The sequence below is a fragment of the Ammospiza nelsoni genome, chromosome 3, assembly GCF_027579445.1.
Source record: "Ammospiza nelsoni isolate bAmmNel1 chromosome 3, bAmmNel1.pri, whole genome shotgun sequence".
Classification (NCBI taxonomy): Eukaryota; Metazoa; Chordata; class Aves; order Passeriformes; family Passerellidae; genus Ammospiza; species Ammospiza nelsoni.
This window is the reverse complement of record NC_080635.1, coordinates 88468265-88494878: the sequence shown is the minus strand read 5'-3', so window position 1 is coordinate 88494878 and position 26614 is coordinate 88468265. Positions and strand designations below refer to the sequence as shown.

Below are 26614 nucleotides of genomic sequence, written 5' to 3'. Positions count from 1 at the left end.
TTGTTCACAGCTGGAAAAAAAAAAAAAAACAAACTGCATTCCTAGGAGAATAAAAACCAAACCACCCATCCTTCCCAGGGAAAGCCAAAATACTTTTCATCTGACAAGAAGCAGGGTTATGTTAAAATACCTCCCACACAAAGCCTGACCAAGATTGGTTGCTGTATCACTCACCAAAGATTACTCCCAATAGCTGGCAGGTTGCTGCTGGTAGCTTACAGCTGAGGAGCCCCCCAGGGCCCCATCACAGTTCTCCTGAGGTCAACAGCAGTCACTGCTTTGAGTGACTCAATCTTCAGCTGCACATCTCCAGAGGGCTCTCTGAGGATGGTCAGTGAGAATGGGAAAAACTCCCAAACACCAGTTATTTTATATGTTTAATTTTTAACTTGACTTTTTTTTCCCCAACTGCCTGTAAAATACATTCTCAACCTCCCTTTTTCCCAGGCCTTGTGAGTGGAGGTCCCAAGAAGGCTGCAAAGACCACAGAGCAAAGGCAGGTTCTGCCTTCCCAGGTGAGAGCTGGAATAATCCTTAAAAGTGGGAAAGGATATCTGAACACTTTAGCTGAGCAAGCAGCAGAGACAGCACATTGGATTTGCAGGTTCTGCTGGGAAGATGGGCAGGGGAGGGCTCAGAGCTGGGTACTGAGGCTTTGGTATCCTGCAGCCAGGAAGGCAGGCTGCAGGCTGGTCTGCACAGACAGTGATACTTCAATAAAACACATTATTGAAGCTGTATACAATAGTTTTAACCCAGGACAAATGTCTAGGTATAATGGTTTTCTCAAAATGCACAATAGACTTTCTATGCACACTTAAAGCTGAAAGAGGAAAGGACTTATATCAGGATCAGAGTGCTCTGTAGGGAAACAGTCTCCTCAAAAACACGATGACAGTGATCACTTAATAACTATCCTGACTATCAGGAGTTGGCACCATGAGGTACACCAACAAAGCAGTTTGAATAGATTTAATACTTTAAAAATTCCAACATGTAATGACCACCATTCAGATTCATTACATGTTTTCAGACAAACCAGAGCATTTACAAAAATACTTTCCCTCATCTCTTTTTAAAAAACATGATTCACTGTTTGCTCTAAACAGTAAGACAGTGTTTTTTCTCACCAACAGGATTATCTCAAACAGTTTACACTGGTTGTGATTAAAGAGAAAGGGATAGGCAGCATGGAGCATGAAGAGGGATTGCAAATGCTGCCCTTAACTGATTCTCTAAATCAGAACACCTAAGATTCTTCATGGAAATACAGTGTTGCTCTCTTATCAGCTCTCTTATATTGAGTTATATGATAGGTCCAAATCCCAGTCCCAGTTCAGAGATTAGGAAGAAAATTGTTGTCAGGCTGCAACGGACAATGATGGATTTATGATTTTTTGGAAAACCACACATTGTTTTGAAGGATTAGACGTTGTAATCCGTTCAGCAAGTCAACAGAAATACACCATAGCAGGAAGAGGCAAGGAGCAAGGCATCCAATTACTAATGCAAAACAATGCAGTTTATACTTTGTTTACCCTACTGTTTAGCATTAGCTCATATAAAATCACTCTTCTCCAGCAGAAGCTGCTTGCTATATGAAGTGAAAATAAACTTTCCCCCTGAAGAGCTTCTACTCTTCCCTGCAGATGTGCCCAGATTTTGAGGGGCATACCCAAAGCAGGCAGGGAAGGAGAGAGCTGGGCTGGGCTCATGGGGCTCTGGGGTCGGAGCAGAGCAATGGGACAGGGGCACACCGGGGTGACTGTCCCTGCTGCCCCTCCCTGGCACACTGCAGCCACCAGCCAGCCCCTGGGTGGGCCAAGGTGGCGATGCCCTGCCACAGCGTGGCTCTGCCCCAGAGACAGAGATGTGGGTTGAGTTATAAACCACTCAAAAACCTGTGGGCAAGGTTATAAACAATCCAGTACCAGCTTCCACCTCTCCTGCAGCCGCTGAAAGAGGCAGCAGGTTGCGGACAGACAGCACTGGCCACGTTAGCTCTGTTAATCGCTGCGGAACTCTGCCTTAAGTGACCTCTTTCTTCCTGCCCATGTTGGAAGTACTTGTCATTCTTTCTGTTTCTCCTATTAGCAGCCCCAGAAGTGTCATAGGAGCAAACTAGCTGCTATATAGTGGCAAGATTCTTGGGACTCATTATTTTCTGAACTTGGGGTAGTTAAAGCTGTATCAGCATTGACAAGGGTGGACTTCAGTCACATTTTATCCCTCTGAAATGATGAACATGAGAAAGAAGAACATACTAACACCAGTGACAGAGAAAATTCCATAATTATTTAACCTATTTTACAAGAAACAAAATATTTGGGTCTTGTGGGACACTATTTGGGGTAAATCTGGCTCTTAAAATACATTGTAAGTTTGGTGAGTTGGTGCAGGTCTTCAATCCTATTCAATCATTTGCCTACAGTACCACACACTGCAGGGAGACATAAGAGGAAGAGGAAATGCAGAATAGTTAACTACTGTTAATGTAAAATGCACGAAAATGGATTCAAACACAGGACAAGAATTTTTTTCCACTCTAGCCCATACGGATTTTGCAAAAAGCTAAGAGCAGTTTGTAACGTGATCATGCCTCAGAACAGAAAGTGAACATGTTCACCCCAGTTCTGTGTTAGAGTCTCAAAGCAACAGCTTCATCCAGTCACTTGCTATGAGTCCTGAAAATACAAAATTGTGAAGAAAGACTTGCTTGCAAGCTTTTTCTACAACAGTCAAGTACTTACAAGTTAGACAAAGCTGTACACACAGCATGAGGCATTTGTCATCTGCACAACAGAGGAAAACACCATATTTAGGAGAAATAGATGTTGCAGTTTAAGCCTGACTCTTTAGTCCAGTGTTTGATCTAGGAACAGTAATCACATCCCATTTACTGAGCTGATAAAGAACATGGAGCTGCCACAGTCAGTTTGGATGGACGCCAAGGCAAACTCAGGCACAACTGAAAAATCCCGTTAAGATGACTGAGTGGCAAATGATGGTTATTTATTCTAATCAATTTGTTAATTTACTTCTGGAAAATCTAGATTAATTTGTTTCTAATCAAAACAAGGACCTATTCATTACAGCGTGTATGATGAACCACTACTACATAGGCACAGCTAGGATTTCTAACAATCATTTTTTTGAAAAAAGAAGACAGATTTGGTAACTCACCCCCCAAAAGCAGACCATGTGGGCTTGTTTCCCCGGAGCACACGTTTCTAACCCTATATCCAGGCTAATTTCAAACACCATGCTGGTGGGCCTTCCATTCCAAGCTCTTTTGTCCTCTCAGTGCTGCAGTTCTCACTGACTTTTCACTCTACTTCCAAATGTTCCCGCTGTTTTCTTCCTACCCATACTCTCAAACACTAGTATCTATTTAACCTCCTCCCTTTGTGTACCATTGATTAAGTGAGGATAGCCCTATCTGCTGAGGCCTCTTTGTCACCTCTGCTGCTGCCACTGCCTAGGCTGGCTCACCTAGGACTTGCCTTTCGACAGTGCTCAGATTCTGCCTCTTCTCTCTCAAAAAGCAGGAGTACAATACAATGAGATACAGGTTAAAATGATATGCAAGATATAATTTATTTTACATAAGCCCTAGCAATCCTTCTGTCTAAACCCTGAATAGTGTTTCATTTGCCCTTCTTTGAGCCCTGAAGCCCTTCCTGAGCAAACATACCAGCAGCAATTTCATCAGTGCTCAGTGGAGAGGTCAATGGTAATGTCTTCACTCCTGACAAACCTGCAGATTCTGCAAGAAGATGAGGATGATGCTGGGCCTCAGTACATCTGCAGCCCAGAATGACACTGGCCAGCACCTACCCTTATTAAATGCCAAACATTAGTCCCAAAACATTTGGCATTGTTTGCTTAGTTCTTCCAAATGGGAAATTCTGGAATGACATTTCCCATGCTTGAACATTGCTCCTGTTCTCTGACTGGTAACAGCATGAGCACTTTGGAGAGACCTGGAGAGGGATGAACCAGCAGACCAGCTGGCAGTCTGGGAGTCTCACGCTGCAGCTGGGCTGGCAAACCCAAAATCTCACCCCCCAGCCTCATCATTTCCTCCATCAGCTGTTGTGTGGTCCCTCTCCAGTGCCACTTACTTGGCACCCTGAGCATACAGAGTCTCATTAAAACCCCACCACCAAACAAGAAAGGCAAGCTCCACAGTGAAGGGAGGCACAGCAGGAACGTGCCAGCCTCTGGTGGGCCTGGGGCACTCTTCCCTGCCTGTGGGATGCAGAGTGGGGACCAGGAATCAGCACATCCCCTTCCTGCACAGGGTGCTGCTCACTGCCCAGCTACACTCTCTGTGCCCCACTCCATCCCTTTCTGCATGTCAAGTTCTTATTTTTTATTTTTAAACAGCCAGATTGAGTCTTAATTATTTAAGCACCTTCCAGATTTAGCAAGCTGTTTTGGCTGTGAAGGTAACACTCACTGCAATCATCTCTCATCAATAAACCATGGAAACAAATGTGTATGCCTGTTGGGAAGGAATTTTATTTAAAGCACACTGAAAAGGGCTTTAAATAAAGTGTGGAAGATGTGAAAAGACCTAATGCTGGTCATGTTTCAGTGAGCTCAGCACATTTTAGCTCCAGTGAGAAAAAATGGGATCTGTGCCTTTTACAATTAAGATGGCTTGACTTCTCACAAATAGGAAAGGATGCCTCAGAAACATCCAAAACACAAACTTGGGCAAAGGGCCTTCAGAGAGGCACACTCACCTGACAGTTGTGCTGGTTTTTGTAGGGTTTGGGTTTTTTTTTCCAAAGTGTTAAAACACATAGGCAAGGGTTTGGTCCTTCAGGGAAATAATGATTTGAGCTTTAAAACAAAGAAGAGGAAAAAATACCTGCAACATCAATCAAAGAGCATTCCTAACATCTTACTCTAATAAAAGAAGTAAGATTAAAGAACAGTGGTGAAATAAATAGGGCAGGAGATCTTTCTCCTTTTTAATGCTTTTATTAAAAATCAGCTCGGGTGGGGAGAACCAACAGGTCATGCACACACCACCGCTGCTCCCAGGAGTGGCGCGGAGGAGGAGGAGGAAGAGTGCAGCTGTGTCCACTGGTCTGCAGGCAGAGCTGGGGCTTCTGTCTTCAAGAGACCACCAGGAGATTCCAGCTTTTTCAGTTTGACATTCGAGGTCCTCTTTCTAGCAGACATCCTTTTAGGTTAGAGTGAAAGGTAAAAAGGATCTCAGCAGACACTGAATTCAGTTCCTCACCTCTAGACATCACTTAGATCTCTTAATTCCATGGTGGCTCATTGTTTTAGGGTTTTTTCCTGCTAGATTTGGTGAGGTGTTTCTACATTTGTATACCAGCCCCGATGTCACCTCCCCCTCACAGTCCTGGGTGCCATTTTCCAGGAAGCAGCAGGGTGATACTTGATGAAGAGGGATTTCTTACCATCAACAACAGGTAATTAAAGAAAAACTATTAACAATGGGTGATTACGATATCAAATTATTAACAACAAATAGTTAAAACTCCAATTTAGCAGCAATTGGTTTAACCTGTTAGCTCTGCAACTTTAAAAAAAATGGACAACTTTTCTACTCAGAACAAGTGGCATAGCCTCAATGCTTACTTTAGTGAGAGATTTTGTCTTATCCCCAAAGAGCTTAAGGAACATAATTTCTGATCCCACTGGGAAACACTCTGCATTATTGTACTCATAGGATCATAATATATCCTGGGTCAGAGGGACTCCCCAGGATCATTGAGTCCAACTCCTGAGCCTGCACAGGGCATCCCAAGAGTCACACCATGTGCCCAAGGACATTGTCCAAATGCCCTCTGAACTCTGTCAGGCTGTGCTGTGACCACTGCACAGCTGTTCCAGTGCCCACCCACCCTCTGGGTGAAGAACCTTTTTCTGATATCCAACCTACACCTCCTTTGGCTTGGCTCCATGACATTTCCTCAAGTCCTGCCTCTGATCACAAGAGTGAAGAGATGAGTACCTGCTCCTCCACTATCCCTCGTGAGGATGTTGAAAAGAGCAGTGAGGTCTCCCCTCAATCTCCTCCAGGCTGAAGAGACCAAGTGACCTCAGCCACTCCTCATATGGCTTTCCCTCAAGGCCCTTCACATCCTCGTGGCCCTCCTTTTGATACTCTCAAATAGCTTGATGTCCTTTTTATATTGTGGTGACCAAATGTGGTAATTGCTAACTGCTTCCCATAGAGTGGAGATACTTGATCTTGAATTAACCCCATGCAAATTGCTGCTTGACTCCTCTACTTTGCAAAGCAAAGCCTCTTTATTTACGTAGCATTTTCATTTAATTAACAAAGAGATGGAACAAACTCTTACGGAGGGGAAAAAATTAAAAGGTCATCTTCCATCACGAGTGAATACATGAGAGAGGGAAAGAAACAAACTGGTTTCTTCCTGTTGGCCATAGGAACATCGAGCACCTTCACTTGTCCCGTTAGGATCTCGGGGAGGCAATGAAGTGTCTGGAGAGCATGGACAGAACTTTTCTTCCTCTGTTGAGCATCCCTGCCACTGGAAAGGAGCCAAAGAGGGTGCTTTGAGATTCCTTCCTCAGACATCTGACACTGTGGGGACCAGCTCAGCATATGCATGTAAATTACATGGCAAAAGCAGCGGGTTTATTATATGGTTGAGTTAAAAATACTATCTACTTAATTGCAGCCAGAGCTTACATTTAAAAATGCTGTCACGTTGTGAAGCCCGTTACTTCAAAACACAGGAAACAACAACTACATCTGCCCGGGACCGTTAATGTAGGCCCGCGGCTCACCTCATTATGAGAGTCTTTAATTACATGGTCCGATATTGTTTTTCACAGGGCCCCCCGCGGCCATGGCCGGGCCGAGAGCCCTCGGGGCCCGGCTCTCGGCTCCCCGCGCTCCCCGCTCTCTCCGCTCCCCGTCCCGCCCGGGGCCTGTTGGACGCCCCGGCCCTGCGCCCCGGGGGGCACGAGCCGCTCCCGAGCCGCCCCCGCCGCCCCCGCCGCCCCCGCCGCCCCGCCGCCCGATAGGCTCTCTGCCGCCGTGACGTCATACCGCCCCTCCGCCGCCGCCCGTGAGCCCCCCGCACCACTCTGACGTCACCGTCAGCCCACGGCCGGCGGGGGGGCGGGGCCCGCCGTCCCGTGCCCGCCCCCCGGCCCCGCCCCGCGGCTCGCAGCGGGACAGACCGGCCGGTGCCGCCCGCCGCCCCCAGCGCCGCCGCCGCCGCCAGGTAGGGCCGCGTCCCCGGCCGGGAGGGAGCGCAGCGCCGGGGCTCCCCGCCCGGAGACGGGATGCGGCGCGGCCGCCCGGGCCCGGAGGGGGATGCGGAGGACGAGGGGGGCGGGGGACACGGTGGGCGGGGGGCGCCGCTCCGCGGGGCGCGCAACAAGTGCGGCGGCAGCGCTGGCCGTGCGCGGAGCGGAGGGGGGGGCTTGGTGCCCGGCGGGGTGCGGCCGGGGACGGGGCCGGCAGTGGCGGGCAGGCCGGCCGGCCGGGGAAGGGAGGGGACGGGGCGGCGGAAGGGACGGGGCTCTCGCCGGGAGCGTCTTTTCCCCGGTTTTGTCAAAAGCATGATGCAATCCCGCATTGCCATGGATACTGCATCCCGGGCGGCGGCGGCAGCCCTTTCCGCCGTGCGGGGCACGGGGTGGGGTGAAATAACAGAGGCAGGAAGGGAGGAGACCCCGCACCTCAGCCCCGTCCTCGGCCGTAGCTGCCTTCCCGGGGAGCTCGCGGAGGGCTCGGCGCTGCCACGGCTCCGGACAGAACCCCTGATCCGTCCTGTTCCGCCGTGCCGGGTGTGCCGGAGTGCATCCCGCCGGCCCGGCCCGCTGAGGCGGCCGCTGGCGGCCGGGGAGCAGCCCGACGGAGAGGCACGGTGTCAGCGAAGGGCTCGTCGGCCTCGGAAGGGAAGGCTGTTACTTCTTCTTCCCTGAGCTCTTGCCCAGCGCCCCTAACCGCCTTGCTGGGTTAGAACTGGAGCCGCTGGAACGGTAGTTCGCGGGTCTGAGTGTGGGACAGGGCACACGCCGCGTTAAACCAGCAAAGAGCTCGGCCCTGGAGATGTGCAGTGCTTCTGAAAGGGGCCGGCCCGTTTAGAAACCTATGTGTTTAAAGCGTACATGCCTTAGGAAGTGAGCAGAAAAGGAAGGGCAGCCGACAGAAATGTGTCAGTGTGTCAGATGCCTGTGCAGGGACTTTCTTAAAAACTTTATGACTTTGCTTTTATCTCTTCATCTCCTGGAAGCCCTCGGGCACCAGCAGCATTAGAAGCAATGCCTGGGGTTATGTGAGGAATTCTCTTGGGCAGTGTGTTTTCTCCTTTTCTGCCCCGTTTGTTGCTTCTCTGCCCTCATTCCTTTCCCCTGATTCCCAGGGATGCAGCATCTGAGGATCCCGCTCCAGCGAGTTTTTCGCTGTCGGTCTGTGCTGTGAGTCTGCAGACGAAGGGTCAGTTCTGCAGACCCCTGGGCAGGAGCGGTAGCACCTTGGCTTGCTCAGCACGGGGGCTCCTGGCACACGAGAGGTGTTCCTCCCTCCCTCCCTCCGTCCCTCCCTCCGGCAGCCGGGTGCGCTGCCCGCTCCGTGCTCCAGCCGCCGCTGAACGGCAGTGCCCTGCACGGCTCATTTGTATGCTCAGTGCTTCTGGTGCTCGCCGAGGCCGTGGGATTCTGTGCCATGGCCGAGTTCTCGTGGCTGTGACAGAAAACTCCAGCAAAGAGCTCAGCCGGCTCCCAGCCGTGGCGAGGGAAAACAAGGCAGGGGCATGGCTGCGCTTGGGATGCTTCCCATCAGGAAGTCTCTAAAACCGCTCTGTGCAGATGGAAACACGCCCTGCAGCTGAAACTAGAGCAGGATGAGCGTGCAGGCGTCTCCCGTGGCGGCACAGCCTTTCGCCGGAGTTTTGGGCCAGGTTGCTTCCAGGGTGAGGTTATCTCTGCCAGAGCAGCTCCTGCCAGGACTGGCAGCCGCGGCTGGAGCCATCGCCGCCGGCCGCGGCTGGGTGGAGGGCTGGCGGCCGCCAGGTTTTTGTAGATGAGGGCTAGTGGTGCTGCTGCATCAGTATTAAGCTGCTAGCATAGCGGGAGGGGATTTATTTGGTTTAAGGAAGAACTTGTGAATAAAGCTCAGGAGTTTTGCGATGTATTTCACTCTTAAGTCCTTGCTCCTTTGGTGCAGTCACAGCCCGAGATTTTCCTCTGCTGTTGAAATACTCCATAGCTAGACATAAGTCCTGGTGCAGGCTCACCGCTGCTAACAGCAGCTGAAGCTGTGTCGGGGAGAGTCAGCCTGTGGCACACGTGACCGTCTGATGCTCTGTAGCAATAAAAGCTGGAATTTTTAATATGAGTATTCATGTATTTGTCGTGCACTAGAATAGTCTGCTTTCAGAGCAGCAAGTAGGCAACGCATGTACTCTGGCTGGAGGCAGCTGTTCTTGCACAGAGGAAGGATTTTACCTTAAACTTGTGGTACCTGGAGATAGCTGGGGTCAGCTGGGTGGAGATCCCTTCCTACCTTTATGGGAACTTAGGAGCAAATTAAAAGGACCGGTGTGCTGAGTTTGCTGAAATTAGGCTTGGATTTGCTCTCAGGGATGCTTGTGCCAGCTGATATTGGTCAAGAGCACTAGAAGAGATGCCAGAATTTTGCTTGACTTTACTGAATTTTGTACAAAGCACATGTAGTATGCTTTGTACATATGCATATGTAATGCATGCTAAAAGTTCTTCGTGTTTTTTATTCATAAGTAGCTAAATGAATGTGTCATGTGTTCTGACTTAAGTCTCCTGTATTTTAGCATTCAAATGCAACTAGAGAGAGCAGCAGTGAAATGAATATGCAATGTGGCTTTGTCTTGCAAGCTGGCAAAGGTCTGCCTGATGGTCTCTGTGCCTCATGCTGCTTTTTAAAAAGCAGATGCACTATGTGAGTTAAGTTAGCCTTTACCTAGCAGCAGCTGATCAGATGGACTATCTTTGATTAAAACTCATGCATATTTGGTACTTAAATATAGCATCATTAATGATACTTAGTTTATGTGCTGTCTGACCAGTCTCTGGGTTTACTTATTGCAGTATTTTTAGTAAGTTGATCTTGCTCTTAAATTTCTCAGCATAAATTCTTCTTGTTACATTCTTTGTCTTTAGTACAGCCAGAATTGAAATAAAATATTTTGAATTCTTTATTGTAATCTCTTCTTTCCCTGCTGACTTTCATTTTGTATTGTTTATAAGAGGAATTAACTGAAAGATAACAGAACAAAAAAAAAAAAAGAAAATTTAAAATAGTACTGTAGATCCATCGGGCCTCTGGACAGTTCCTTTATTTGCATTTTTTTTTTTTTTGCAACTTGCTAGGAGCAGATTTTTGAAAATATGTTTGAAGATTCAGATTTTTAGGAATGATGGTGAAATTGATAATATCTTAGGATTTCAAACTGGTCTGGTGCTCAAGTCCAGCAGCCACAGATGGAGATCCCAGCCTAAGTGATCCAGAGCTGCCCCTTTGCAAGCATATTCCTTCTAAGGGACATTCAGTTGCTAATTGGTTAAATGCTCTCAAGTACTGAGCTGACCTCATTCCTTTACCTTCCTCATTTTTGGGGCAGTAAACATTGCAACATCAAAAGCTTCTGTTTCTGCTGAGCTCGGTGGAAAAAAAAAGACACCCAGCCAAAGCACAAGGTTAAAATACTTGTCTTCTGCCTTCTTCTGGTGGTCTCAGCAGCCCTCACTCGGTGGCAGACAAAGCAAATATCCCAGTTAATGCTGTCTGCATCCCACCTGAGAAGAACTTTGGGAGAGAAAGAGCAGTTAGCTAGAGTGCCCTGTTGAAACAGTGTCGTGCCTCTGTACTGTTGTCCCCTGTGGCCCTCTTGGACCTGGGGCTGAAAGGATGTCACCAGTGAGCACTCAGTCGTGCTGCTGCCTGCCCCGTGCAGGGCAGGAGCAGTGTGCTGGCTGTGCTGGTGAGGAGCAGTGGCTGGATGGCAGGGTGGGCTCAGAGCCATCTCAGGTGTCACCCTGCTGCCCACATGGCAGGGGACTTGGCTCTCTGGGTCTGGGTTCCCCCACAAGGGCAGGAAGCCAGAGTGCCTGTGCTGTGCTCCCTGTGACAGCTCATGCCAGGAAGGCTCTTTAGGACTGAGAGGGTCCTTTGGAGTGAATGGGCTCTTGGTGGTGTGGTTTTGGTTTTTTGGGTTTGTTTTGCTTTTTTTTGTTCAGGCCATGGAGGTTTTGTTTTCTGGCTTTGAACTAGGAGAGGCAGGGGTGCTCTTTCCTTGCTGAAGAGAAGAGCCACAAATACCTCTACCTATTCTTTCTTGGCATGTTGTTTTACTCCTGCTGTCTTAAAGTGGATCACAAGCAAAATGTTGGCTCTTGACAGCTACAAAAGCTCCACTTAGATTTGGCAGTTCTTCTTTAGGGTGAGAAGGCCTGTATAGGTAATCATGCTGTTTACTGTAACCTCCCCTGCATAACAACTCATTCATTTTGTCTTCTTAATGTCAATCCTCTTTTGTTACCTTCTGTCATTACCATGTCCTGAATTGGTTGTGTGGGGATGAGATCTATAAAACTGTTTAGACAGGAATACCATGGTGGCTGTTGGCCTCAGCTCTTGCAGTTTTTGTTTTTCTGCTTTTTCAATGTACAAAATGACATTCTTCCAGGCTGCAGCATAAGCTTTTCAAAGCTGTTTTGCTGTAAAATAGACTGAAGAAATTGATGCTTTCTGCATGATAGTCAGAGCACACTTCTCCTTGTGCATCCAGACACTTCAAAAAACTGACAATAATCTTTATAATATAGTTGCTAATTTGTTTTGTGATTATTAAATGTGCTAAAAATGCAGAGATTCCTGCAGTTTATGCACACTAGCATTGAAAATGCTTTTTCCCTTAAATGGAAGAACACACAAGGACAAATGAAAAGGATAATCAATGAATTACACAGAAGCTGGTCTGTTTAAAAACTTTTTTCCAGGTCAGATTGCTTTGCTATGACCTTTCCTAAGGCTGTTTAAATTTGGTATTGCAGCAGTACAGTTAAGAGAGCATTGCTTGGGCTGACATCCCTGCAGTTCCTGAGTGCTGATTGGTAAAAGTGATTTATGGCTGGGTTTCTGAGGGCACCAAAGCCTGTTCCCATCATCCAACAGAACAGCAGTTAGGTCTTTGTTTGATGAGGGTAATGCAAACAGTGACATGAATTGATTTTTTGATTGACAAATCAAATAAATGCTGCCTTCAGTCTTATTATGGAAATAACTTGTAAAGTTGCTGTTGACTGTGTATGCATTGGGTCTCCTTATATCTATTTAATGAAATTAATCTCCTGAAATTTATTGCCTTGGTTTCTCTGTTTGTGTTTTGGCATTTAGAACATATTATCTTACAGGGCAAATAAGAGCACAAGAGCAAACTTGTCTGAAGTATGTGGTTGGTAAATACTTTCCTACTGTATTGGATGCATTGGAGAATTATTTTCTTGGTGAAATAGTAGACTTGTGTGAAACAGGAATAAGCCTTCTTACCAGGTGTAGAGATTTTACAAAAAATGTGTGCTGCTAAGTGCAATTGTCACTTCTCCATGAAGAAATGAATCATCCTACTTATGCTGAGCTCAGTGCTGTGAGTTGAGCTGGCCTTGACATCCCATTGCAACTGGGTATTTTTCATGCCCTTATTAAAACTTTATTAACTGTAGAGTTCGTGCTTCATTAATGATAGCTTTGTTAATGACCAATGGCATACTGGGCAAGTAGAAATATACAGACATTTCATGAGCTTGTATTTAAGCTAAAGTTGTCTGTGTTTAATTGACCTCTATGTCAAAACTTTGTATCAAACATATGCCTGCCAACTGATATGCTCTGGGCAGTGGCTAAATATGCTGACTTGCCCTAGAATTTTCAGGAGATAAAATTTGTTTGTGCAATACAGCAAATGTGGAATAAACCTTTCTTCCTGCATTTTCAAATTGTGCCCTGCACTTTGATCCCTGCATAACCCTCCTCTTTGAGGCTCTGGGTCAGTGATTTGAGCAAAGTGACTGCTCTTCTGTTATCACTTGGAAGCGCTCCTCTCCCTCTTGACCTTGAGAAAACTGTTTTTCTTCTTGCCAGCTGTCTTTGCAGCGACTGGAGGGTAATTGCTTTCTTCCTCTGCGCATGTTCAGGCTCTGCTTTAAAACATCTACTTGATTTCCAAGAGGAGGTAGTCTTCATTTCAGGTAACACCCCAGCTTTTCTGTATGCCAGTGGGACTTTTTGTTTGTGTCACCTTAAGGATGTTATCAGGGTTAGACAATAACTAACAAGTATTATTTTGCAGAATAATGTAGTTTAGTTTATTATATGTTCTCAAACCTCATATGTTTGTTTAGCTAGTTAATTCATAAGCAAGCAAGTTTACCAGTTCGTTGTTTTTTTTTCCTCCCTCACTTTTTGCTGTTAAAAGTTTGCTGGGAAGCATTTTGGGTTAAAGCAGTATTTCTGCTGTGCCTGTGTTGCCTACAGAGCCCTTGGCAAGTGCTAGTTGTGGGAAAACACCTTCTTCCCTTAGATGCCATATGGTTAAGGTTTGGAGCAGACCACAACTTTGTGGAGGAGCAGCTCCTCTGCTGAGTTAAAATCAGCTCTTAGAAATTAATAAAAGAAATTTACATTTGCCACTACTGTATCATTGTCCCCATAGTGATCTGAAAGTAGAGGTCTAGTCCTTGAGCTGATCCTGTGTCCTCAGGTTTGGGCTCAAGACATGGAAGATTTTTTATACCTTAATCTATGTAGGCTTCCCTTTAGATATGCTACTTCTATGCACATGATTGAATCAGAAACCTTCAGTTAACCTCTTCCTGAAAGAATATTTCTTGCTCTTGGGTTACTTTTAAAAATACTACTGTTTCAAATCATCATTTTGAGAATCATCTCCTTGCCAAACAGTAGGGAGAACCTTTGACTTAAATAACAATAATTAAACGTTTAACCGGTTAGGAGGATGACATTCTTCAATGTTTAACATCATCCTGCCCTTTAGAGAAAAAACTTGAGAAAACTTTCTGCATGCTGAAGTTCAAATGTCATGTTACTTCAGGGGCATGGCCTGTGTGCTTGCTGGAAATGCTCTGTGGGGTCAGTTCATTCACATGGCTGCTCACATGCTGGTGAGGAAGGGCCCCTGTTGGGAAAGGCACACCAATCTGGATTTGGCTTTGGAGGACGCAGTGAAGGTTGTGCTTGCATTTTATGTACGTGCCTCTGTGGGTTGCAGAGCAGCAGATGCTTATGGTGAATGTCTGATTGTGGTTTGGTGGTTCATTTTTGTTTTGCAGTATTGATGTGGAGAGTTTGCTCTTAGCTGATCACAGACCCTGTGAACTGGTGCAAACTCATGTGGTTGTCCTAAATTAGGGTCATGCATTTATCCCTTGGATCTTATATTTATCCCTTGATTCACTTGGTGTACAGTGGCATTTTGGCATGTTGTTAAGGTTTGCATTAATCTTGTGAGCATGACTTTGTGCAGGCATAAAGCTTCATTAATGGGGAAAATACCTGTGTTTGTACAGCATGGTGCAGAATATTCATTTTTAATCAACATATGTGATATAGTGACAGAAAGTAAGCTGCCAGTCCAGTAGACCTGGTTACTTATGGATTTTTTTCTCTGTGTCTGTAGCACACCTAAGCAGAAAAGCCTCTTTCAAAAGATTTGAGCAGGTTTTTTAATATTTTTTTGAATTCTGACATGTTTGCCACCCAGAAGGTGCGGCTTAGACCATGGCTGCCTCTGCAGCCTCTTGTTTGCTCTGGCTGTAGGAGGGGTGGGTGGGTTTGCCAGGCCTCAGCCATGGGCTGGGAAGGTTTATGGGAGTGTCTCCATCACCTTCTGCAACTGCTTAAAACACAGTGTGAGGACTAGAGGAGAACACAAGTACAAGGGAACACCAGCAGTACAGGGTGGCAGATCCTTGCACAGAGATTGAGCGGGATGGCCCTGAGCAAGTCAGCAAGGAGTACTGCATTTGTTTGTTCAGCTGAAAAGGAGGAGTAAAATAATAGTAATACAGGTGATCACAGAAAGGCCACTGTATTTCAGTGTAGATCATTGCCCTGCTAATGCATGAATTGTTGCTGCAATTTTCATTTTCTACTTTCTTATAAGTAAAAATTGTGCATGGCTGTAAGTCATTTTTAGAGTTGACGGTGTCAGACCCCTTGTCACGTGAGTTTAAATAGTAAGAGCTGCGTGTCCTAGTTTCATCTGGAATAATTTTCTTCTTAGTAGCTGGTACAGTGCTGTGTTTTGAGTTCAGTATGAGAATAATGTTGATGACACACTGATGTTTCAATTGTTGCTGAGCAGAGTGTACTCTAAATCAAGGATTTATCACTGTTCCGTGGTCTACCAGTGAGCAGGTGCATAAGAAACCAAGAGGAAGCACAATTAGGAACAGCTGACCCAAACTGGCCAAAGGGATATTCCACACTGCAGAATGTCGTGGTCAGAGTGTAAACTGAGGGGAGTTGGCTGGGAGGCTCCAATTGCTGTTCAGGGATGGGCTGGGCATCAGTCAATGAGTCGTGAGCAGCTGTAATGTGCATCACTTGTCTTTCTTAGGTTTTATTCCTCCCTCTCTCTCTTTATCTCCTTTTTCATTATTATTATTATTGTTGTTGTTACTGTAATTGTTAATTTTAGTTCATTTATTAAACTGTTCTTAACACACAGGCTTTACCTTTTTCTGATTGTCTCCCCCATTCCATCAGGTCTGCAGAGGGGTGAGCAAGCAGCTGTGGGGTGTAATTTACCAGGTAGAGTCAAGCCATGACACTCTGTCCTCTGGTTTTGCAGCCTTCATTAGGTTCCCAGTAATTTTTTCTAGAGGCCATACCCAATTCTCCACTTTTACTTGACAGGTTCCCAGAACCTCTAACTTCTTTTTTAGCCCTTTCAAAACCGTCATCATCTCCCTTTGAAGCATACAAAAGCAGGCTGCAAGTCTGGTCATGCCTTGCAGAATAAAAATAATATCCTTTGGTACTTCTTTGCATTGATTTCTTGTTCCATCACCACTGCTAAGTGGCTGCATTATGGTGCAGGAAGGGACTGCTAATGTTGTTTTCAAATGCTTCTCTTTTTTTTTAAAGTCTGTCTTAATTGGCTCATACTTTCTAAATTCAGTGCTGCACTTGTTTAGATGAGAGACTCAAATCTAAACTCTCATTGAACAATTGCAGAGCTATGATGAATTTCCAGTTGTGCAGACTGAATGCTTCTTGGTTTCACAAAACACATCAGGCTCAAACGATGCATCAGCTCAGGTATCTGTTGCATATAGCACAGTGCACTTTTCTAAGCATCTGTGGGATTAACTTTGGATCTTAAAATATACATTTAGGAAGCTGTTAAAGTACAGTTTTGCATCCTGAAGGGTGAGAAATGGAGATGTTTCTCTGTGAGAACACAGTAATGTTGCCAGATCTTAACTACACTTTACAGTGTATGAAAAACAATCCTCTTGGAGTGTTTTATTTACATCCTTTAGTGTTGTGTTTCCTTCAAAGGAGAGATGCATGGCCTTGGAAGGAGATGACCATCTTTGAACCTGCAGTGACTAAGTGGCCAGCTGCACGTGTGAAGAAGCCTAGCAGAGAAGTGATGTGGTTTTGCACCCCTCTCTTTACTTAATTTTTTGTTGCTGCACCTTTTCACACTTTTGTATGTCTGTCTGTATCTCTTTTTCAGTCTTTGATTTTAAACTCTGACTCACCCAACACCCTGAAGGGTTGATTTGCAGAACAGAGGAGCAAGGCTGGGTTTTGCACTGAAGCTCTAATCAGCCATTGGTGGTTCTGGCACATCCTCACTTTACAGCATCACTGCTCTTCTAAGATTCTTAGCAAATTAATGTCAGTCATTAACATGACAGTAGAATATTAACGAAGGGTTTTTTGGTAGTTTTTAATTGTTGTTTTTTACCCTACCCTTATTCCTCTGCCACATACCAGTTCCACTGTGGGGATATGAACTTGAGCATTTAACTCCCTGGTCAGGAATAACAGGTCTGTTTAATTGAAGGGTCCTTTCGCTGCTGTTTGGTTTAGAGATGACACATCTGTGTGGAGGGTTTGTATTACAAAGAGATAAGAACATTGTGGAAAAATAACCTGCAACTATAGGAATGGTGTTTTGACACTTGAAAAATTGCTTAATGAAAGAGGTTTTTGCACAAAAACATGTTTTCCTTTTAGCACACAGTAAAAATAGAGATGTGGTTGTGGTGAGATTCCAGAGGGGAAGACTTTGAGAGAGCTGCTGACATGAGTAAGCAATTTAATTGCCTGAAACATTATTCTGTATCCTACACAGTCTGTACAAAACATGTATGAAATAGGTACACTCAGAATAGTACTCAGAGTGTATTCAGGGTTTACTTGCTGAGCAACTTCTAATATGTTGACATTTTTATAATTAATGTGTAGAGTCTTAATATAGATGCTAAAAAGCATGTCTTTTGCCTAGAGTTTAAAGAGTTGCTTTACAAGTGTTGGTGATGAAACACTACTTGATTCTGTCCTTTCACTCCTGGCAGAACATGAGCACTTACACACTGTAAGTTAGGTTTTCACTTTGCTGCAGTCAGCATTGTTTCCTATGTGTAAATCACCAATTGCACAGCAATGTGTTTTTGCCATCTAAGAAATTTAATAATAAGCTTTGGGCACCAAGTGAAAAACACTTGGTGTTATCAGAAAGTCAAACTTCCAACTGAAATTTAGTCTTGGGTTCCTGTGTTCAAGATGTGTCTCAAATCACTGGTAGGGTTGTTGTTTGTTGTCTCTTACAGCATAACATGTTTCTTACAGTATAACATATAAAACTGCGAAATAAGGGAGATTCTTCCCCTCTGTCCTCAAGCCCCTCAGGCCAGGGTGTAGCAAGAGGTATTGGTCATATCCACTGTCTGCTTAGCTTTTTATTTCAGTCTTTTTCTGTGTATTTATTTTCATTAGCACCATTTCTGTTGGAATACTTTAGCTGTGATTGAATAAAACATTCAAGTTAGTTCTTCATGTGTTTGCTCTCTTGATGGTTACCTTGTTCCCCCTTCCCTTGCCTAACCTGCCTTGAGACCATCCTTAGCCCTACAGTTATCAAGACAGAAACAGGCTAACACATCCTAAAATCTGTCTCTTTCATATTTTGAGCATATCAAGGTTGGGATTTTTTTTGGTGTTTGCTTTTTACAGTGCAATAATCTGTCAGTTCATGCTGCTACAATTATAATTAAGAAATCTTCTAAGCTAGCTCTGCCTGACATATCCTGTATGACCTTTTGTTACTTTGTGCTTTCTTTTTTCTGCAAATTTTGTACTTATCGGTAGAACCATTCCTCTATGTAAAATGTTGGCTGTGCAATGCATTTTATTTTGGCCTCCTCTTAATAGCATTTTAGAGTTCTGCATCTTGCATTGTCTGTTTAATTCGTCTTTCTTTCTGCTGTGGTTCCTTGCTGGGTGCAGTGTGTTGGCTGTGCTCATCTTCAGCCATGTAAGACCTCTTCATCACCCACATGTTCTCATCATGCTGCTGCTTCTCCTGCAGTAAATCTGCAGTGGGATGAACCCAGCTGGGAGCTGATCTTCTTGCTTGGTTGGTTTCTTTGGGGCTACTTCAGTTTTTCAGGTTCCTTCCACCAAGGCCTGGTAGAGAGTAGGGAAGGAATGAAAGCAGCCTTGCAGCTGTGTCACATCTGTTCTTGTGTGTTCCTTGTTCCTGCACATGCCCTGGGTATGGCAGTGTAGATGGTTATGTGGTTATGGTTGGTTATAGATGTACCAGGCTGAATGGAGAAGCCAGAGCAAGGATCAGGTGATGTGATGACTCTGAGCCTGAGGGCTGCTGATGGGCATGAGCTGGCATCACAAGGGGATGGATGGAGATGCGTATCCTTAGGAGAGTGAGTTGCTGAAGATGGTGTTTAAGAGGCTTTGTACACATTGTGAGGCAGGGGAGGCATGTCTGGGGCCCCCTTTTCCAGGGGATTGCTGCCCTGCAGAGAATGGGATAGCTGCAGGGTTGGGAAGGAAACCTGTCACCTGCTGTTTGGCTGGATATTGCTTTGTCCCTGTATTTAAAGCAGGTACATTACATCAAGTTACAGTGCTGACCCTGCTGTTGTTCCAGTGCTTGTGAAAGTAGGAAGCAAATTAAGCAAAACCTTCTGCATCTTGGTGCTGGAGCTGGGGGCTCAGTTTAGCTGTGTTCTTCCTTGGAACAGACTTTAATGGCAGCAGGGTTTCACTGCACCAAGAATTTGATACCTCTTATTGAAAGAAAAGAGTGGCTAAACTTTGGAGGAAAGGTACCTTTTCCTAGAATTCACTGCCCAACTTCTGCAAGTAACTGAAGCCTTTATATTATGAGTTTGCAGAACACATCTTGGAAGTTGCCAGATATGTGGAGTTTTTTCCTCCAATAGTCTTATTTAAAGTTCATAGAAAGAGCAAGTGATAAGATCACACACAGCTGTACCATTACAGAATTTCCTTTTAATTGGTTGGCTGTTCTTTCTACCCTTAAAACAAATAATAAAATATAAGAAACTGCATTACTTGCCTCCTGGAGCAGGGTCTTTTGATGAGGTAACATTTCAGAAAGTGCTGCCAAAATCAAACAAAGGAAATGTGCAGGTACCAATGCTTTATTTTCTAACTACTCCAGGAGTCAGTTTCATGTGGCCCTTTGTTACAGCCATGATTTGGTACCCCAAAAATTCTCAGCAGAACTTGGTTTGACGTGGGTCTGGTACAGGCAAGGATGTTCAGCTCCTTAGGACTCACCAGGCTTTGCAGTCCTGAGCTTCTATAACAGAAATGCCATCAGCTGGCTGCATGGCTTTGGCAACAACAGCAATTTACAGATGTGTGAAGCGTTGTACCACAAGGGAAAGGTATGGGGGAATGATCTGACAAATGCACCTGCAAGAAATCTCCTGACTCTTTGCTTTCTGTCCCTATGCTGGGACATGTCATCTTCACTTTCAGTACTCCTTCTGCAACCTGGGCAGGAACAAGGTCAAAAACTTGCTTTCTATAGTGTTAGCACCTTTTTCCATTAGAAAGGCAGTTAGATCTTAAAGGTAGTTGATTTTCTGAATAATGAGCCTTTTTTTTTTTTATTTACTGTTTTGAAAGCAAGGGGTTTAACAGGGCATATAATGGTGAGGATTCTGTTCTGAGCAGTACAATACCATGGCACAATACTTGTACCTAAAGTAATTTTTTTCTTTTTTTACTTCTCAGAATGGTGGGTAAAGGAGAATTTTTTTTTTTTTGGTTCCTTTTATTTAAAGTTAGCTGTCATTCATACCTGCCTGACCTCTGTTAGTACTGTTTACTTATGTATGATGGTGCAGTCTGGCATGATGTTTAGCATCTTAAAACGAAGGCACCAAGTATTGGTACAGCTGCAGCCACACAGGGTCTCACAGGTGTACAGCCAGAACATAGGAAAGTTTTAAGATTGACTTCTCATAGCATGGGTGACTGTATAAAGAAATGGGGTGCATTTATAGTGCCAGTATGCATACTTTCTTATTTTAGGTAAAATTACAGAAATTAATTTGAGGGGTGTAACTACTTCAGTGTATTGCATGCAATTTTGTGTGCTGGGGCTCTCCAGAGAATTTCACTTCTCCCACAGCACTCCAGGTATGACCCCACAAGCATTGGAAATAGAGTAAGCACATAAATAAATACTTAACATAGTGTAGCTTGCCTAAGGGTGACTTGTTTGTGTGCTTTTTCAGTGTGATCTGGTTTCCAAAACACAAGTGGTCCTCTGAAAGGTGTCAGTTACCCACCTGAACACAGGGGTTGTAGTTTCACATCTTAGCAGGGCATCTTAATTCAGGTTTTATGTGCACTCTTATCCCTGTACAAGTCAGATTTGCATGGTGTAGCATTACCTTTGTGACTGTCATGCTCAGCTTTCATGGTCTTCTAATTCCTCCACTTTTCATTGGATTGCTCTATCTAGTCAGCATGTGAACCTGAGATAACCTTTTTATAGCTAAGCTTTGTTTACAGAATAACTGCACACAGCCATTTTTTGCTTCGTACAGTGTTTCACATGTGCAGGAGAATTTTAAGTACTTTTATAAATTAGATGGCAAACTTTCATGTGTCAAGCTACTAAATGCAAAGGAGGTAACCAAGAATTACATATCTCCATGCTTTGAGTTTCATTCTTGAGATGTCCCCTGGGTTCAGACCTCAGTGCAGGATTTTGGCAGGAGGAAGTGGGCAGGTGGATGACAAATGTTCTTGGTGTTCAGATTTGGTGGTGCAGGTGTTGGAGGAAATGAGGGGCATGTGGATGGAAAGTCCCACTTGTCATTCTTTTTTCCTACTTATTTTTAAATTTTATTATGCAATTATGAGGCATGGGCATTTAAAGAAAAGGTAAGTTGAAGCTTACTGTCTTGAGTACACAGTGCTCTTGAATGCAATGGTCTTGCAAGGCTGGGCTTCTCCATTTTTGGTCTTACTGACTGTAGTCTCATTGGTTCTGTTGTTAGAAAATGCAGTGTTTTGACCAAGAAGGCTCATTAAAATAGGTTTTGGGGAATGTAACTTTTTCTCCTCTGTAATCACAGAGATTACAGGAATCCCATTATTAAAGGAGAGAAAAAAATGTTCAGGCTTTCTTGCAGGTGGCTTTTGAATGAAAGATATGAAGCCAGAAATGAAAGGTAAAATCCTTATGGCAGGCTGGACTTAGCTTTTCCTTTCATCTTCTCAATTCTCTTGCTTCCCAGGCCTCCTGAGGCTAATTTTCAGTTGTGAGCTGCAGTTATCACAGAATAAGCTGAGGTGAAACTGACCCACAAGGATCATTGAGTCCAACTCCTGGCCCTGCACAGCACCATCCCCAGGAGTCACACCCAGTGCCCGAGAGCATTGTCCAGACACTTCTCAAACTCTGCCAGGCTGTGCTGTGCCCGCTGCCCTGGGGAGCTGTTCCAGTGCCCAACCACCCTCTGGGTGAGGAACCTTTTTCTAATATCCAACCTACACCTCCCCTGGCACAACTTCAGGCCATTCCCTCAGTTCCTGTCACTGTCACCACAGAGCAGAGATCAGTGCCTGCCCCTCCCTCCCCTCACAAGGAGCTGTGACTGCAGTGAGGTCTCCCCTCAGTCTCCTCCAGGCTGAACAGACCCAGTGCCCTCAGCTGCTCCTCATACAGCTTCCCCTCAAGGCCCTTCACCATCTTTGCTGCCCTCCTTTGGATGCTCTCAAATAGTTAAAATATCTTTTATGTAGTGTGGCACTCAAAACTGCCCCCAGGGCTGAAGGTGAGGCCGCCCCAGTGCGAGCAGAGCAGGACAATCCCGTCTCTTGCCTGGCTGGTGATGCTGTCCCTGATGTTCCCCAGGACAGGATTGGCCCTCCTGGCTGCCAGGGCACTGCTCACTCAGACTCAACTTGTCATCAGCCAGGACCCCCAAGTTCTCAATTACCATGCAAGCACAGCTTTTGTAGAAAGATGGAGCTTCAGGTTCAAAAAGTAGCTGCTAATAAACACTGCCCATAGTGCTTTGGGAGGGGGGCTTTGAGCTAAGCTATCTAGCAAATGCTGTGATTTGGCTTTTCTTACAAAAAGTCAACTTTGCTGCTCTGTGCCATGTACATATTCCCCCTATTTCATCTAACCTAGTTTGTTACAGACACTCTCTTCTGTTTCACTCTTCTGTTTTCACTTTCTTTTTTTTTACATAAAAAGGAAGCAGTTCTTAAACCCTAGGCAGAAGTTCTCTGCAGTGTCATTGCTGTATATTACAATTACAACAGTTGAAATAAACCTGCATGCTTTGCCTTTTCTTCCTCCACATTTTATTTCTGTAGATGCTCCTTCAGTCCTGGCTGTGTTGCTCTCACAGCACAGGCTGTAAGCTGGCAGCAGTGAGGAGGTTTCCAGGATCCCAGTGCTGGGGTATGGGCACAGTGTGCAGGCACAGGATTTACCCCCTGGACACTTCATAGCAGGAAAATGCATCCTCTTGTGAAAACCGTAGTGCTGAGTGATGCCAGATCTGCTGCTGCTCAGGGAGCTCTGCAGCACGAAATGTCCTTGTTTGTTGAAGGATGCTGGATACATCCTTCTGGCATGTAGAGGCAGTCATGAACCATTTTTCTCTGATTCTTAACACTTCGATGAGTGTGTTTGTGTGCTTGTTTCTAACTTGCTCTTCCTGCTTGGCCATCACCCTTGGTGTTTTCCCTCTGTCTGAAATCATCCCATGCCATATCAAGAGCTGTTGAGTGCAAGGGGATGAATTTCATGTGAGTGTTCTAATCCCAGGACAGTCGAATCCTAATTTGAGCTATTTTAGATCTGCTGAAGGTGTAAATAAAATTGCAAGAACCTATCATTTATCTTAACTTGCCTATCTGAAGATCGTTAGATTCTGATTTCATGAGGTACTGTGTACTGAGTGCAATTAGTTATTCTGTTTTGCAGTATTCTTTCTTGTATTTATTTCTGTTCTGTAAAATACTTTCTTAGCACATCTCTCTTTATGTAATAAGGTAACTATTACTGAAGGATTTGAAGGAATGGAATGACAGGAGAAGAAATGTCATGAAATCACACACACACACACATATATATATATATGTGTGTGTGTGTGTGTAATTTCATGACATAATTTCTCCTATATATTACCCCCTATATACACCCCTTCCCAAAGTCTTTCTTTAAACCATGCATTTTCAGATGGTTTGAAATCCCACTGAGGTTAAACTGTTTGAAACGAACTTCTCTCATTTGTCCCACATTTGTTACACTTCTCTGAATTGTATACAAATTAATGATTTCTAAACTTTCTTGTGCTGGTGCTGCTGGTGAGTGTGAAAGCTCAGCGCTGTGGGTCCTGGAGGGTTTGCTGCTGATGCCAGGGGGCCAAAAATCTGAATCACATTGCTAAAGACAGAGATTCAAAATAAAGTTTAAAAATATCTTCTTGTATTTTAACAAAACTTAAGTGCAAAATCTGCAGCACCACCTGGTTTCCCATAAAATAAATATACCTCCACTTTCAGATCAATATGGACTATAGCTTATTCTGAAGTCCTTTCTATTGCTAACATTGAGCGTGGTTGGGCCCTACGAGGGTGTTCAGAAAGGGAAGAAAAGGGTAATCTGGAGTTGGCAGGAAGCTGAAAGTCAAAGGGAACACATTCAGGGGGTGGTTTGGGCTTGGGGAATTGAAAGGAGAAACTGGGCAGCTTTGGCAATGGACAGAAAACGGTGACAGCTTTGATTAGCAGTGTTGTCTTCCAGTTCTCAAGCAGCCAAACATTTTCAATTCCAGTACATCTACAAAAGCAAAGAGCAGTGTGATCACTGGGTTTTTGGAGGAGGGATAGTTTGTACTTTTGGAGGAAAAAGAGGAGTCACCTCTGCAGTGGCAGGGACTGGGAAACATTACTTTAAAGAGAAAACACAAATCAAGATTTCCAAAAGCAAAAGCAAGTGCCTAAATTTAGGCTTCGAAGTCCTAATTTAAGAACAGAAAGTGGCTGTTTTCCAAAAAGGCTGAGCAGCCAGGCCTGACAGCACATTTCTCTCAGAAGCCAGAACAATTATTTAGATGCCTATTTTGGGGATTTTATTAGAACTCAAGCTCAGGCACTTAGCTGTGAAAACTGGGATCTGTTTCAGGGAGTTCTTGAGCAGCCGGGTGAGAGCTGGAGGATGCTTCTGAAAGAGGGAGCAGGCTCCCAGTGCTTTGAACTTTCAGCTTAATTTGTTTTTTTTTTGTTTTTTTTTTTTGTTTTTTTTTGTTTTTTTTTTGTTTGTTTGTTTGTTTTTTTGTTTGTTTGTTTGTTTTTTGGGTTGTTGTTTTTTTTTTTTTTTTTTTTGCTGCTGTTTGATTTGCTTAAAAAGGGTGCCATGGGATGGAAATCAATACTTTTATGCATCATCTTTACACCTGGAAAATGACTCCAAGAAGAAACTAAAGAAACACCATCAAAATGTGATGAAGAATTCTTAAATTACTTCATAGCATAAACCCTCTAGAATGCATTTTTGTGGAAAGCATAGGGGAGAATTTCCTTTGAAGGGCAGAAGCTGGTTGAAATCCTCCAGTATGTAGTAGCCATTTCTTCTGAGAGTAGTTTACATGCATTAGAAGAGCAGGCTGTCATTGCTGGTAGCCTGTATGAAACACTTTCTATAAATAAATTTTTGAAATGTATTCTACAAGAAAAGCATGTTTCTGTGTAGGCTTTAAACTGTATTTTTGATTATTACACCAAGAAGCACCAGGGCTATCAATGCCTGGACTGAGCAGTAGGGCAGAGCTTCACATCTTCTGCCCAAATATTTGTGTGGTTGCTGGAGCATGGTGGCTGTCTCAGCTCATAGTGCCAGAAATGAACCCAGGATAACAAAAGATCCAAAAAAACCTGTCTGTCAAAATCCAGAGGATTATTGAAAATGTAGTATTATAATGATGTTGCTTAATTTGTTGGGGCAAGGTTCAAGTTTACCTGTTGTTATGTTTGTGTTGCAGAATTAAAGTCCAGTAATTTTGTTTGTTAAAGCATCAGATAGGGTTCTTTTCTGGATTAGATACTTGGACTTGAAGGAGTGAAATGTCTTCCACACTCTGATCCAATTTGCCCTGGTCAAGTGCCTTATTGCGCTGGTAGAAATTGGTGGCAGAGAGGATGATTTATTTTTCCATTGTAGAAAGGCAGGTTAGGAAAAAATAACTGATGTATATAGAGGTGTTTTCAAAAGCATTGTGTGGCCCAGTTGGGTGTTTTTTCCCTAACTGTAGGTACTGAATAGGGCTATGGATGTAATCAGTCATTTTCTACAAGGCCTTTGACACAGTGCCCCACAACATCCTTCTCTCTAAATTGGAGACATATGGATTTGATGGGTGGATTGTTCACTGGAAAAGCAATTGGTTGGATGACCACCTCCAGAGAGGAGTGGTCAGCGACTCTGATGGCCAGAGTGGTGTCCCTCAAGGGTCCATGGATGGACCAGTACTGTTCAGTGTCCCCATCAGTGACATGGACAGTGGGATTGAGTGCACCCTCAGCAAGTTTGGCAACACCAAGGTGAGTGGTGTGGTTGACATTCCTGAGGTGCCATCCAAAGGGACCTGGACAGGCTCAAGAAGTGAGTCTTGGGAGCCACATGAGGTTCAGCAAGGCTGAGTATGAGGTCCTGTTCCTGGGCTGGGGAAGTCCACAGCCATCAGCATGGTTTGGGGATGGAGGGATTGAGAGCAGCCCTGCTGAGAAGGTCTTGGGGGAATTGGTAGAGGAGAGCTGGCAACCTGTGCTTGCAACCCAGAAAGCCAGCTGTGTCCTGGGCTGCATCCAAAGCAGCGTGGCCAGTAGGATGAGGGAGAGACTGTGCCCTTCTGCTCTGGTGAGACCCCACCTGGAGTGCTGCATCCAGCTCTGGGGTCCTCAGCACAGGAAAGACGTGGACATGTTAAAGTAGATCAGAGGAGGTTAGAGAGCTGGAGCATCTCTCCCTGTGGAGACAAGCTG

At 44.7% G+C, this 26614-nt stretch overlaps 1 protein-coding gene and 1 long non-coding RNA gene across 4 annotated transcripts in view; one reads left to right on the top strand and one right to left on the bottom strand.

The window, feature by feature from the left end:
• Positions 1-6278: 6278 nt before the first annotated feature.
• Positions 6279-6888, bottom strand: LOC132070519 (uncharacterized). Its single transcript, XR_009418015.1, has 2 exons — positions 6805-6888; positions 6279-6545 (listed from the first exon to the last, which is right to left on the bottom strand). It is a non-coding gene; the product is annotated as an uncharacterized LOC132070519 (long non-coding RNA).
• A 237-nt stretch (positions 6889-7125) lies between these two features.
• ELOVL5 (ELOVL fatty acid elongase 5) overlaps positions 7126-26614 on the top strand; it is a 39380-nt gene continuing 19891 nt past the window's right edge. Inside the window, exon 1 of one of the 3 annotated variants that reach the window (XM_059467823.1) lies at positions 7126-7247. The gene's annotated coding sequence lies outside the window, so the exon portion shown is untranslated. Of the gene's footprint in view, positions 7248-13148; positions 13170-13233; positions 13255-26614 lie in introns of those variants that run through there. The other 2 variants (XM_059467824.1, XM_059467825.1) reach the window with 2 other exon arrangements.